At 37.6% G+C, this 14,850-nt stretch overlaps 1 protein-coding gene and 1 pseudogene across 1 annotated transcript in view; one reads left to right on the forward strand and one right to left on the reverse strand.

The window, feature by feature from the left end:
• The window catches only part of PTPN20 (protein tyrosine phosphatase, non-receptor type 20), a 57,523-nt gene that overhangs the window by 21,951 nt on the left and 20,722 nt on the right, over positions 1 to 14,850 (reverse strand). The window lies entirely within an intron of this gene.
• On the forward strand, positions 12,745 to 13,166 carry LOC111823597 (annotated as a pseudogene).

The raw sequence follows: 14,850 nt of genomic DNA on the forward strand, positions 1-14,850 counted from the left end.
ACAACATAAACTGATCCAGAGACAGAGAAGCATCGATCAGACTGTGAAACTTCAGAGGGAAGGTAGGGGAGGGTGGGGGTAAGGGGGAGAGATCAACCAAAGGACTTGTATGCATGCATATAAGCCTAACCAATGGACACAGACAACAGGGGGGTGAGGGCATGAGTGGGGGAGAGGGGGTTGAGGGGGTAATGGGGGGATAAGGACACATATGTAATACCTTAATCAATAAAGAAATTAAAAAAAATAAACCTCCCCTAAAATAAAAGTCCAAGGCCAGATGGCTTCACTGGTAAATCCTACCAAATATTCACAGAAAATTTAATACCTATCCTTCTCAAACTCTTCTAAAAAATTGAAGAGGTGGGAACAATTTCTAACTCATTTTATAAGGCCAACATTACCCTGATACCAAACCAGGCAAGGACTACAACAAAAAGAAAATTAAAGGCCAACATATCTGACCAACATAGATATGAAAATCCTAAACATATAGTTGCAAACTAAGTACAATAATACATTAAAGGATCATACATCACGATCAAATGGGCTTCATTCCAGGATGCAAGGATGGCTCAATATCCAAAAATTAATCATTGTGATACACCACATTAACAACATAATGGGTAAAAATGATAGGATAATATCAATAGGTGCAGAAAAAGCATTTGGCAAGATACAACATCCATTTATAATTAAAACACTCAATAAAATAAGTATAGAAGGGAACTACTTCAACATAAAAAAGGCCATTAAGACAACCCCTCAGCTAAATGATGAAAAACTGAAAGCTTTTTCACTATGATCAGGAACAAGACAAGGGTGTCTACTCTCACCAGTGTTATTCAACATAGTTCTGTAAGTCCTGGCCATAACAACCAGGCAAAAAATAAAATAAAAAAATAAAAGACAGCCAAATTGGGAATGAACGACTAAAACTGTCACTCTTTGCAGATGGCATGATTCTCTATATAGAGAACCCTAAAGACTCCTCCAAAATATTAGAAACAATAAAAAATATAGTAAAGTTGCAGGATACAAAGTTAATATCATTACAAAATCCATTACATTCCTATATACTAACAACAAAATATCAGAAAGAGCAACTAATGGGAAAACAATCCCAATTACAATTGCAACAAAAAGAATAAAATACCTAGGATTACACTTTAAAAAGGAAGCAAAAAACTGGTACACTGAAAGCTACAAGACATTGTGGGGGAAAATTGAGGAAGACACAAAATTGAAAAGATAGTCCACATTCATGAATTAAAAGAATTAACATTTTTAAATGGCCATATTACCTAAAATAATATACAGACTTAATGCAATCTCCATCCAAATCCGAAATGGTATTTTCCACAAAAATAAAACAAAAAAATCCTCACATTTAGATTTTTTTTTTTTTTTTTGGAAGATGTCTGCCGTTCGGAAGGCAGACTGCAAGATAGCGTGGGGGAGAGAACAAAAGGAGAGCGTGTGGACATACGGAGAGTGTATATTTGTGGGTAAGGGACAGCTATACTCCAAGGAACTGTTGGGGTTCCCCTGACCAGGCAGCCTCCACTGTTGCTGAAATCTCCCCCGGAGCGACCAGCTCTGCCGTGGAGACTGCACCATCTTAAAGGGGAGCGTGGCTGTTATCGAAAACCTATACATCCTGGGAATCTACAAAAACACCCAGGGAACAGCTGCGAACCCAAGAACACCGGATCACCGAGTCGCACAGATGCGGACTTGGAGGAGCTCTCCACCTTCTCAGAAAGGTCAGATTTCACCTAGGAAAAGGTGAGGTCAGCGATCCAGGAAGGAGAGGGAAATGCGCGAACTGGATCTAGAGGTTCAGGGAAGTCTGTGCCCCACAAAAACCCGCCGCCTTGGGGCTAGCGTGATCCACAAATGTGGAAGGGAATCCGCAGGGCTGCTGGCACAAGGGAACTCTAAAAATCAACCCATAGCGGGACTAGGTACAAAAAAGCACCCTGAAATTTTACCAGTAACCCAGCTGCTTAGTGCCAGGGGAAAAAAGTTCACAGTCCCAGAGGGTAAAAGTCATGAGTTCGCGCACTTACTCTGGTTCTTTTTTTCTCTTTAAATCCTTGCTGTTGATTACTAAGCCCAGACATAGGATCACCCAATTGGGGACACTCTCAGAGACTGCAGGAGAAAGTTGTTTCTGAGGAACATGGGGATCGGAGTGGGGAGTAATTATCAGAGAACCAGCTCTGGGACAATCCATTCTCCCAAACCAGTATTAAGTGCAACAGGGAAAACAAAAGCTAAATATTGGCTAGAGAGGACTTATAGCCACAGAGGTCAATCCAGAAACACTGCCACCCAGGGGTTGAATCACAAATTGACCCTTGTGTAAACACAAATAAAGCAATCTAAGAAACACAGAAATACTGCCTGCTTGAAAATCAGGACTGTGGCTTACAATACAGAGGAGCAGTGGAACACAGGGAACTTCAATACTGTCCTGACTACTTACAGGAAACAGGCATGACAAACAGTACAGTAAAGGAAGTGAATGACTTTCACTACTACTCATTTTTATTTTTTCATCTTTTACTTAAGAAACTATTTTTTTCCTCACTTGATTTTACCTTTTTAATTATTATATTTTTAATCAGTATTATTACTATCACTATTTTACCTTTTTTTTAAAAAAAGTATCATTTTATATTCTCTTTATTTTAATTTGGAAATAGTGTTCTACATTCTATTTTCATTTTTCCTTTAGTATCATTTTACTCTGTCTCAACTTTACCTTTATGCCAACACTCTCTTCCTCACTTTTCCCATTTTCTTGTTCAGTTTCTCTTACCCTATTCCTGCTTTATATTTTACCAATTCTTTCTTTTTACCCACTGTTAAAAAAAATCATCCTACTTATATATCTAATTTCTGATCCCCTTCACTAAGTCCATACACACCTCTTTCATTTTCTTCACAATCTTTTTTTTCCTTTTTTCTCTCTTCCCTTTTTTGTTTTTGCTGCTGTTGTTATTGTGTTATTGTTTTGATTTGTTTTTGTTATAGGTTTTTGTGTTTTGTTTTGTTTTGCTTGCTTTCTCTCTGTCCTATTGTTGTTTGCTTGATTGTTGATTAGACTGGTTCTCTTTTGTGCTTGTTGATGAGACTGTTTCTCTTCTTTTGTTGATTTTGTTTCTGTTTATTTTTTGCTGCTGTTTTTCCTCTCCTCACTTGCTATTAGTTGTTTGTAGTTTTCATTCAACTCTGGGTGTTTGTTCTTTGCATTTTTGGGGATTAGTGGTTGTACTATAGGAGTATTCTCCCCATATACGTAGTTTTCCTTCTTTCTTTTTTACTCTCTTTATTTTCTCTCTTACTATTTTTTCTTTTCCCAATATCATTTTTGCACTCCATTTTTTTTCTTATCCCCTAATTCTCTTTTCTCTGGTGGTCACCGTTATTTGGGGGTATTAGTATCATGAATACATTTGTGTTCAGTGCCTTGTGCATTGTGCCTTGTTGTGTTGTATTTTGTGCCTTTAAATCAACGCAGGAGAGAGAGAACTACAAAACCAGACACCCAGAGAAGAGAGATCACAGAGAGACAAAGAAATAGCCCAAATATGAAAGAAAAGAAGGCATCACCAGAAAAGGCAGTAAATGAAATGGAGGCAAGCAATATGTCAGAGAAAGAATTCAGAGAAATGGTCATAAGGTCACTGAAAAGAATAGAAGACAAATTCAACAATATGTGTAAAAACCAAGAGGAAATGAGGAAGAACCAAGAAGAAATGAAAAATGACATTGCTGCTATAAGGAACTCAACAGAAAGCATCAACAGTAGATTAGAAGAAGCAGAGGACCACATCAGTGAGCTAGAAGGTAAGGTAGGAAAAAATACCCAGGCAGAGCAGCATCTAGAAAAAAAAAACTTAAAAAACAGGAGGAGAGCCTAAGGGAACTTTGGGACAACATAAAATGAAACAACATCTGCATAACAGGGGTGCCAGAAGAAGAGGAAACTGAGCAAGGAATAGAAAACCTGTTTGAAGAAATAATGACAGAAAACTTCCCTGATATAGGGAAGAAAAAACACACACAAAACCAAGAAGCTCACAGAGTCCCAAACAAAATGAACCCCAAAAGACCAATGCCAAGGCACATTATAATTAAACTGGCAAACACCAATGACAAAGTAAGAATCTTAAAACCAGCCAGAGAGAGACAGAAAGTTACCTACAAAGGATCCCCCATCACACTAGCAACTGATTTCTCAACAGAAACACTTCAGGCCAGAAGGGAATGGAATGTAATGGAATATACAAAGTCATGCAAAGGAAGGGTTTGAATCCAAGAATACTGTACCCAGCAAGGCTATCAATCAAAATTGAGGGTGAAATCAGGAGCTTCACAGACAAGAAAGGACTACGGGAGTTCAATACCACCAAAACCAGCAATGCAAGAAATGCTAAAGGGTCTGCTGTAAAAAGAAGAAATAGGAAGCGGAGAAGGAACACAGGCATAAAGAATAAAAATGGCGACAAACAAGTACCTATCAATAATAACTTTAACTGTAACTAGATTAAATGCCCCAATCAAAAGATATAGGGTAGCTGAGTGGATAAGAAAACATGACCCACATATCTGATGTCTACAGGAAAACCACCTCAGACCAAAGGACTCACACACACTGATGGTGAAAGGATGGAAAAAGGTTTTTCAAGCAAATAGAAATGAAAAGAAAGCTGGGGTAGCAATACTTATATCTGACAAATTAGGTCTCAAAGTGAAAGACATAACAAGAGATAAAGGAAGGCCACTTCATAATAATAAAGGGAGCAAGAAATGACTCTGGTAAACATATATGCACCCAATACAGGAGCACCCAAATACATAAAAAACTTCTGGAGGATATCAAGGGAGAGATTGACAGCAATACAGTCATAGTAAAGGACTTTAATACCCCACTATCACCATTGGACAAATCCTCTAAACAAAAACTCAGCAAAGAAACATCAATCCTAAATGACTCACTAGATCAGATGGAATTAATTGACATCTTCAGAACATTTCACCCCAAAGCCACAGAATATACATTCTTCTCAAGTGCACATTGGTCATTTTCAAAGATAGACCATATATTGGGTCACAGGCAAAGTCTCTTCAAATTCAAGAAGATAGAAATCATATCAAGCATCTTCTCAGATCACAATGGCATAAAACTAGAAATCAACTACAATAAAAAAATCAAACACCTGGAGGCTAAATAGCATGCTATTAAACAATGACTGGGTTACCATAGAGATCAAAGAAGCAATAAAAAGCATCATGGCAACAAACGACAATGAAAACACAACAGTCCAAAATCTATGGGACACAGTGAAAGAAGTCTTGAGAGGGAAGTTCATAGCTCTACAGGCCTACCTCAAAAAACAAGAAAGAATGGTAATAAATTATCTAACCCTACAACTCTAAGAGTTAGAAAGAGAGCAACAAGAAAAGCCCAGCATAAGCAGAAGGAAGGAAATAATAAAGGTCAGAGCAGAGATAAATGAAACAGAGACCAAAAAATGAATACAAAAGATCAACAAAACCAAGAGTTGGTTCTTTGAAAGGATAAATAAGATTGATGAACCTCTAGCCAGGCTCACCAAGAAGCAAAGAGAGAGGACCCAAATAAACAAAATCAGAAATGAAAGAGGTGAAATAACAACCGATCCTAAAGAAATACAAACAATTATGAAAAAATACTATGAACAACTCTATTCCAACAAAAAGGACAACCTAGACGAAATGGACATATTCTTAGAAAAATACAAGCTCCCAAAACTCAACTAAGAAGAATCAAAAAACCTGAATAGGCTGATAACTACCGAAGAAATTGAAACAGTGATCAAAAATCTTCCAGCAAACAAAAGCCCTGGTCCGGAGGCTTTACAGGGGAGTTCTACCAAGCATGCAAAGAAGAACTAAAAACTATCCTACTCAGACTATTCCAAAAAATTCAGGAGAAAGGCACACTTCCAAGCTCTTTCTATAAAGCCATCAATACCCTAATTCCAAAACCAGATAAAGACACCACAAAAAAAAGAGAACTACAGGCCAATATCCTTGATGAACAGAGATGCTAAAATCCTCAATAAAATTCTAGCAAATTGGATTCAGCAATACATTAGAAAGATCATATACCATGACCAAGTGGGATTTATTCCAGGAATGCAAGGATGGTACAATATTGGCAAGTCAATAAATGTTGTACATCACATAAACAAACTGAGAGGCAAAAATCACATAATCATATCAATTGATGCAGAAAAAGCATTTGACAAAAATTCAACAACCTTTCTTGATAAAAACTCCTAGCAAAGTGGGAATAGAGGGATCATACCTCAACATAATAAAAGCCCTATATGACAAACCTATAGCCAACATCATACTCAATGGGCAAAAACTAAAATCATTTCCCCTAAGAACAGGAACAAGACAAGGATGCCCACTTCACCACTCCTATCTGACATAGTACTAGAAGTACTAGCCATAGCGATCAGACAAGAAGAAGAAATAAAAGGCATCCAAATTGGAAAAGAAGAAGTAAAACTATCCTTATTTGCAGATGACATGATACTATACATAGAAACCCCAAAGACTCCATCAAAAAACTACTAGACCTAGTAAATGAATTTGGCAATGTAGCAGGATACAAAATTAACGCCCAGAAATCTATGGCCTTTTTATACACCAATAATGAACTCACAGAAAGAGAAATGAAAAAAACAATCCCATTTACCATTGCACCAAAAAAACTAAGATACCTAGGAATAAACTTAACCAAGGACGTAAAAGACCTGTACTCAGAAAACTACAGGACATTGAAAAAAGAGATAGAGGAAGACATAAACAAATGGAAGAACATCCCATATTCATGGATTGGTAGAATCAACATCATTAAAATGTCCATACTACCCAAAGCAATCTACAGATTCAATGCAATCCCCATTAAAATACCAATGGCATATTTCAAATATCTAGAACAAACTCTCCAAAAATTTATCTGGAATAAAAAAAAAGACCCTGAATAGCTACAGCTGTCCTGAGAAAGAAGAACAAAGTTGGAGGGATCACAATACCAGACATCAAACTATATTACCAAGCCACGGTTCTCAAAACTGCCTGGTACTGGCACAAGAACAAACATATAGACCTATGGAACAGAATAGAGGATCCAGAAATTGACTGAAGCCATTATACTCAATTAATATTTGACAAAGGAGGCAAGAGCATACAATGGAGTCAAAACAGCCTCTTTAATAAATGGAGCTGGGAAATTTGGTCAGATACATGCAAAAAAAAATGAAACTAGACCACCAACTTACACCATACACCAAAACAAACTCAAAATGGCTAAAGGACTTGAATGTAAGACGGAAACCATAAAAACCCTACAAGACTCCATAGGCAGCAAAAATGCCGACACATGTCATAGCAATATCTTTACAGACACAGATCCTAGGGCAAGAGAGACTAAGGAGAAAATAAACAAATGGGACTACATCAAAATAAAAAGTTTCTGCACAGCAAAAGAAACCATCAACAAAACAACAAGAAAGCCCACTGCATTTGCCAATGTTATCTCCGAAAAAGGTTTAATCTCCAACATTTATAGGGAACCCATACAACTTAACAAAAGGAAGATAAACAACCCAATCAAAAATGGACAAAGGACCTAAATAGAAACTTTTTGAAAAAAGGACATTCAGAAGGCCAAGAGACACGTGAAAACATGCTCAAAGTCACTAATCATCCCAGAGATGCAAATCAAAACAACAATGAGGTACCACCTCACACCTGTCAGTATGGCTATCATCAACAAATCAACAAATGACAAGTGCTGGAGAGGATGCGGAGAAAAAGGAACCCTTCTTCACTGCTGGTGGGAATGCAGACTGGTGCAGCCATTGTGGAAAACAGTATGGCATTTCCTCAAAAATTTAAAAATGGAACTGCCATTTGACCCAGTAATACCACTTCTAGGAATATATCACAACAAAACAGAAACACCAATCAGAAAGGATATATGCACCCCTATGTTCATAGTGGCACAATTCACCATAGCTAAGATTTGGAAACAGCCTAAATGCCCATCAGCAGATGAGTGGATTAGAAAACTATAGTACATCTACACAATGGAATACTATGCTGCTGTAAAAAAGAAGGAATTCTTACCATTTTCAGCAGCATGGATGGAACTGGAGAGCATTATGCTAAGTGAAATAAGCCAGGCAGAGAAGCATTAAACAGATTGTCAAGGCTGGGGAGTGTTGTGGGGGGGGGGGGGAGGGTAAGAGATTAATCAAAGGACTTATATGCATGCATATAAGCATAACCAATGGACACAAGACACTGGGGGGGGGGGGTAAGGGCATGTGCCGGGGGGTAGGGGAGGCCAGGGGAAGGTCAATGGGGGAAACAAAGGAGACATACGTACTACTATTTGTAATACTTTAAACAAGAAAATAAAATTTAAAAAATATCCTCACATTTACATGGAACCCAAATAGCCAAAGCAATCCTAAGAGGGGGAGGGGAGAAAGCCTGAGGTATCACAGTCCCTGACTTATAACTATACTGGAAAGCTACAGTAATCAAAACAGTAGATATTTATAGGACATTTCATCCAAAAGCAGCAAAATATGCGTTCTTTTCAAATACACATGGAACATTGTCAAAGATAGATCATATGCTAGGACACAAAATAACCCTTAACAAATTAAAGAAGACTGAAATCCATCAAGCATCTTCTCAGATTACAGTGGCATGAAACTAGAAATCAACTACAATAAAAAACCTCAAAAGCATTCAAACACATGGGAGTTAAATAGCATGCTATTAAATAATGAATGGATTACTAATGAGATTAAGGAAAAAATAAAAAACTTCCTGAAAATGAATAAAAATGAACACACAACAATCCAAAATCTATGAGGCACAGTGAGAGCAGTCCTGAGAGGGAAGTTCAGAGCATTACAAGCCTACTTCAAAAAACAAGGAAAAGCTCAAAAAATCTAATGCTACTATGGAAAGAATCAGAAAGAGAATAATGTGAAAAGCCCAGGGTAAGTAGAAGGAAGGAAATAATAAAGATCAGACCAAAAATAAAAACCATAGAGATTAAATAAACAATACAAAAGATCAATGAAACCAAGAGGTAGTTCTTTGAAAAGATAAACAAGAGTGATGAAGCTTTACCCCGACTCATAAATAAACAAACAAACAAACAAATAAATAATAAAATCAGAAACAAAATAACAACTGATACAATCTAAATAGAAAGGATTGTAAGAAAATACTATGAACAACTATATGCCAACAAACTGGACCTGGACAAAATGGACAAATTCCTAGAAAAATATAATCTTCCAAAACTTAATCAGGAAGAATCAGAAAACTTGAATAGGCAGATAACAACTAATGAAACTGAAGCAGCAATCAAAAATCTCCCAGCAAACAAAAGTCCTGGAATGGATGGCTTAACAGGCCACTTTTACCAAATATTCAAAGAAAAACTAATGCCTATCGTCCTCGAACTATTCAAAAAATTTCAAGAGGAAGGAAGACTTCTTCCAAGCTCATTTTACAAGGCCAGCATTATCCTAATTCCTAAACCAGATACAGATATTACAAAGAAAGAGAATTATAGGCAACTATCCCTATGAACATAGATGCTAAAATCCTGAACAAAGTATTAGCAAATTGGATCCAGTAATATATTAAAAATATCATACAACATGACCAAGAGGGATTAATTCCAGGTATGCAAGGCTGATACAATATTCACAAACCAATAAACAAAATGAAAGACGAAAATCACATGATCATATCAATAGACACAGAAAAAGCATTCGACAAAATCTTTTGTTGATAAAAATAATATCAGGAAAGTGGGACTACATGGATCATACCTTAAGATAAAATAGGCCATATATGAAGAACCTACAGCCAACATCATTCTCAATGGGTAAAAACTAAAAGCGTTTCCATTAAGAACAGAAACAAGACAGGAATGTCTACTTTCACTACTCTTATTTAATATAATACTGCAAGTCCTAGCCACAGTTAACAGACAAGAAAAAAAGATTAAAAAATATTGGAAAGGAGGAAATAAAACTATAATTATTCACAAATGACAAGATATTGTATATAGAAAAGCCTAGACTCCACCAAAATTCTACTAGAATTAATAAATGAATTAGGTAAAGTAGCAGGATATAAATCAACATCCAGAAATTGATGGCATTTCCATACACCAAAAATAAGATCTCAAAAAGAAAAACTAACTAAATAAATAAAAATTTACCATTGCAACAACAAAAAAATAAGATACCTTGGAATAAACTTAACCAAGGTGATAAAAGACCTTCAGAAAACTACAGAACGTTGAAAAAAAGAGATAGAGGAAGATATAAACAACTGGAAGAATATACCATGCTCATGGATTGGAAGAATTAACATTATTAAAATGTACTTAATACCCAAAGCAATCTATCAATTCAGCACAATTCCTATTAAAATGCCAATGGCATATTTCACAGATCTAGAAAAATATTCCAAAAATGTATATGGTACTAAAAAAGACCCAAATAGCCACAGCAATCTTGAGAAAGAACAAAGTTGGAGGGATCACAATACGAGATCTCAAGTTATACTACAAAGCAATTGTAGTCAAAACAGTCTAGTATTGGCACAAGAATAGGCATATAGATCAATGGAACAGAATAGAGACCCCAGAAATCAACCCACATCATTATGTTCAATTAATATTTGGCAAAGGAAGTAAGAACATACAATAGAGAAAAGACAGTCTCTTCAATAAATGGTGTTGGTAAAACTGGACAAGTTCAGACAAAAAAATGAAACTAGACCACCAACTTACACCATACACAAGAATAAACCCAAAATAAGTAAGATACTTAAATGTAAGTTGGGAAGCCATAAAAATCCTAGAAGAAAACATAGGCAGCAAAATCTCAGACATCTCATGTAGCAGAATTTTCACTGATACATCTTCTAGGTCAAGAGAAAACAAAGAGGGAAATAAACAAGTGTGACTACATCAAACTATAAAGCTTGCGTATAGCAAAGGAAACCAGCATCAAAATGAAAAGAGAACCCACTGTATGGGTTCCTGTTGAAATAGAATGGAGAGACTTGGAGAGTATTATGCTGACTGAAATAAGCCAGTCAAAGAAGACGAATATCACATAATCTCACTTACATGTAGAATCTAATGAATATAATAAACTGATGAATAAAACAGGTCCAGAGGCATAGAAGCATAGAACAGACTGACATATCTTAGAGGGGAGGGAGGGGGAAGACAGTAAGAAATTAACTAAAGAACTCAGGTACACAGACAATAGTGTAGTGGAGGCCTGGAATGGGATAGGGTCTTGGTGGAGGGAGGCAAAGAAGGTGGGAAAACTGGGGGACATCTGTAATACTGGCAACATTAAGATATATACACATATACACATATCCTATATAATAAAAGCCTAATATGCAAATCGACCAAACAGCAGAATGACTGGTTCCTATGACACATGCTGACCACCAGGGGGTAGATGCTCAATGCAGGAGCTGCCCCCAGCCCACAGGCCCCAGGCCAACCAAGGTGGGTGCCAGTGGGGGTCCCCTGATAACCCCGCCGGTTGCCCCTCAGAGGGAGGCGACCAGCGGTGGTGGGGGCACAGGGCTGGTGAGCAGATGGTGCCAGGTAGGCCAAGGCAGATGCCAGTGGGGCCCCCCGATTTCCCTGCCGGTCACCCCACAGATTGGCCCTGATTGCCGGCTAGGCCTAGGGACCCTACCCATGCACGAATTTAGTGCGCCAGGCCTCTAGTACACACACACACACACACACACACACACACACACACACACACACGGGCATATATATATATAGTGTGTGTGTGTGTGTGTGTGTGTGTGTGTATTAGAGGCCCCATGCATGAGATTCATGTATGAGTAGGGTCCCCAGGCCTGGCTGCTGGCCTGCAATCAGGGCTGATTGGGGCCTTCTGGCTGCCAGTTGGGGCCTCCCTTCCCTGGCTGCTGGCTGCCGGCTGGCCGGGGCCTTCCTTTGTTCCACGCCCCACCCCCCCACCCCCAGTGGTCAGCGCACGTCATAGTGAGTGACTAAACTTCCAGTCTCCCAATTGAACTCCCAAGGGGACAATTTGCATATATATATATGAAAGTAGTTATAAACAGAGATTGTTAGGGCTTTGCTTCAAAATCCCAGAACCTCATTTTAACTTAATTACCTCTTTAAAGGCCTTATCTCCAAGTACACTCACATTCTGAGGTCCTGGGGGTTAGGACTTTAACATACAAATTTTGGAGGCACTCAATTCAGCCTATAATGTACAGTATATGCTCCTTTGATTGGGTTTTTCACTCCAGATAATTATTTTGAATGCATACATTACTGTATGTTGTTGAATGCATCATTAGTTTGCTATTTTTTATTGCTGAGTAGTAATTCCATTGTGTGGGCATACCACATTTATTTTATCCACACTGAGTTGTTTTTAGTTTGGGGCTATAGCAAATAAAACTGTTGTGAGCATTTGTATGCAAGTCTTTATGCAGACATTGCTGAAGCTGCCATCCTGCGTCCCCACGTGTGTGCTTATTCTCAAGCTGGTCTGCCCAACACCTCCTGAGCGTCAGCCCTAGCCCTCCTCATGGCCCTGTTTCCTCTCCAACAAGATGAAAGAAACTATCATGAACCAAGAGAAACTCACCAACTACAGGCACAAGTGCACATTGGTGGGAAAGGAACGGTGCGTAGAAAGAAGGTGGTGGTTCACAGAACAGCTACAGCAGATGATAAAAAAAACTTCAGTTCCCCTTAAAGAAGTCAGGGGTAAACAGTATCTCTGGTATTGCAGAGGTAAATATGTTCACAAACCATGACAGGCCATGCTGAGACAAAGCAGCTGACAGAAATGCTACCCAGCATCTTAAACCAGCTTGGACAGACAGTCTGACTGGTGTAAGGAGACTGGCTGAAGTTCTGCCCAAATAATCTGTGGGTGGAAAAGCACTGCTTGCTACTGGAGAGGATGATGATGATGAAGTTCCAGATCTTGTGAGGATTTGATGAGGCTTCCAAGAATGAAGCAAACTGAATTGAGTCAACTCAAAAGAAGATAAATTTGAAGAAGTTTCTGGAAGCTGCTATTTTATATTATGACTACTTTTTCAAATTTGTTTATGGATCTGATAAAATCTAGATCTCTAATATTGTTTAGCCCAATGTCCCTGGACATTTACAGCTCTTTTCAGTTTTAGCTTACACATAAATCATTCTTTACAGCTAATTAAGCTGAAGAAGTTTGGGAATAAAGTTTGAAACAGGTTAATAAAGTTATTTGCCTAGTATAGTTTTATTTTTTTATTTCATTGACACTGATTTGTATACAGAAAGCAAAATTGTTTTTAGAAAGCTAATCATGGCATGTAATATGACATAATTTTTAATGGAATTTTATTAAAGATTTAACATGGTATTTATCATGTAACAAGAGTGGTATAAAGTTTTCATGTTTGAAAATGTCCCTCCAGTAGCCCTCAGGGCTTCCATGGTTTATGTGGTGGGTGTAATTTTAAGATGGAAATAGAATATTCTTTCGTGGGAGAGCAAGGTTGTTTTTTTCTCTTAATGTTATCTATATCGTAAGCATATACTGAGTGCCTTGGTATATGTACTTTCACACGTAATTTTCTCTCATTTTATCCTCAATCTATGAAGTAGGAACTAGTTACTCCATTTGGTAAATGTAACTGGAAGTTACTTCAAAAAAGTGAAAGTAATTCATCCCTTCTGTTATATTCTATAAGATATTCTGTAAGATACCTGGGGAAAAAAGTAGTAGGAATGTCACCTTGTCTTTTTCCTTGAGTGATAATACTAAATTAATAAGACTACTTTTTTCTTTTAAAAATTTTTAAAATTAATATACAGTAAAATTGACCTGTGTATGAAGTTGTAAGAATTTTAACACATACGTGTAATTGCCACCAGAACAATTTCATCATCCCAGAAACTTCTGTATTAGCAATTACAATGTTGAAGCAACTTAACGATTTTACAAATGGTAACTGCCATGACCTGTGCAACAGGTTCAGGATGGCTAACAACACAATGAATACGCTATACAAGAAATATGAATTTTGGAAGGCATGAAGAGTCTCACCAAGTCCAGTACATCTGCTTTTATTCACTTTGAATACACAGTTGCCCTTTAGCAATGCATACAGGCTAAGGCAGGGGTGGGCAAACTTTTTGACTCGAGGGCCACAATGGGTTCTTAAACTGGACCGGAGGGCTGGAACAAAAGCATGGATGGAGTGTTTGTGTGAACTAATATAAATTCAAAGTAAACATCATTACATAAAAGGGTACGGTCTTTTTTTTTTTTAGTTTTATTCATTTCAAACGGGCTGGATCCGGCCCACGGGCCGTAGTTTGCCCACGGCTGGGCTAAGGTAAAGGTAAAGTTTGGTATACAATGTAAAGATTACCAGGTCAGGAAATTGCCTTGAGCCATTGCAATCAGAACAGAGCAGACTTGTGCTGATATTCAGCCCTGCTGAATATCAAAGTCCATTGGCTTTCCAATGTCTCTTTTGCACTTTTATGCTAATTGCTGTTTGCTTTAGCCGCCGGCATTTCCCCCTTTTTGTTTTCTTAATTAATCTTGAAAAGCATATGCCCTCTGTAGAGCTCGAGTTTTGTTTTGTTTTTTTGTTTTTAAGACTCTTCATTCTGCATCTGCAGACTAGAAATAAACACATAAGATCAATAATGAA

Source organism: Myotis lucifugus, unplaced genomic scaffold (genome assembly GCF_000147115.1).
Source record: "Myotis lucifugus unplaced genomic scaffold, Myoluc2.0 scaffold_581, whole genome shotgun sequence".
NCBI classification, from domain to species: domain Eukaryota; kingdom Metazoa; phylum Chordata; class Mammalia; order Chiroptera; family Vespertilionidae; genus Myotis; species Myotis lucifugus.